Source organism: Rhinopithecus bieti, unplaced genomic scaffold, assembly GCF_001698545.2.
Source record: "Rhinopithecus bieti isolate Rb0 unplaced genomic scaffold, ASM169854v2 scaffold_2408, whole genome shotgun sequence".
NCBI lineage: Eukaryota > Metazoa > Chordata > Mammalia > Primates > Cercopithecidae > Rhinopithecus > Rhinopithecus bieti.
Window position 1 is genome coordinate 594,592 of NW_016803672.1, and position 1,134 is coordinate 595,725.

A 1,134-nucleotide genomic window follows, 5' to 3' on the forward strand; every position below is an offset into this window, starting at 1 on the left:
GGGCGACAGAGCGAGACTCCGTCTCAAAAAAAAAAAAAAAAAAAAAGCCACTTGGCGGATAGTATGGGACTCAAATCTTGGTTCTACCTTTTCCTAACTGTGTGACCTTGGGCCAAGTCAGTTGACCTCTAAGTTCAGGTTTCTCGTGTGTGAAATGAGAACATTAAGTATTGTGAGAATGAAGGCAGATAAAGTCCAACCCTTCATTAATACTTTTTTTTTTTTTGAGACGGAGTCTCGCTGTGTCACCCAGGCTGGAGTGCAGTGGCACCATCTCGGCTCACTGCAAGCTCCGCCTCCCGGGTTCCCGCCATTCTCCCGCCTCAGCCTCCGAGTAGCTGGGACTACAGGCGCCAGCCACCGCGCCCGGCTAGTTTTTTGTATTTTAGTAGAGACGGGGTTTCACCGTGTTAGCCAGGAGGGTCTCGATCTCCTGACCTCGTGATCCGCCCGCCTTGGCCTCCCAAAGTGCTGGGATTACAGGCTTGAGCCACCGCACCCGGCCTATACTTAAAGGATGCTGTTTATTATTATCAGAGAGCCCAGTGCCCCACCTGTGTCACCTATGCAGGAGGCAGTCATCTCCACCTGGCAGCTGTGTCTCAGCCCTAAGGACTCTGGGAATGAGTCTGTGTCTCAGCCCTAAGGACTCTCCTCACAAGTCCCCAGGGTTCCATTATGACTTTTGTATGCCTGAGGCACTTCCGCCCCTTCCTACACACATATACATAGTTGATATACATAAATATGTGTGCACATATATGTAATTCTATTTTACAGCAAAATCAAATGAATATATTCATATTATATATTAAAAATTTGGGAGCCAGGTACAGTGCCTTACACCTGTAATCCCAACATTTTAAGAGGCCAAGGCAGGCGAATCGCTTAAGCATAAGAGTTCAAGACCAACCTGGGCAACATGGCAGGACTTAATCTCTAAAAAGATATTTTCATTTTTTAATTTTCATTTTTATTTTGAGATGGAGTTTTGCTCTTGTCGCCCACGCTAGAGTGCAGTGGCGTGATTTCGACTGACTGCAACCTCCACCTTCTGGATTCAATGATTCTCCTGCCTGAGCCTCCGGAATAACTGGCCGCGATCCCGCCCCCAGCAGCGGCCCCGCCCCGCCC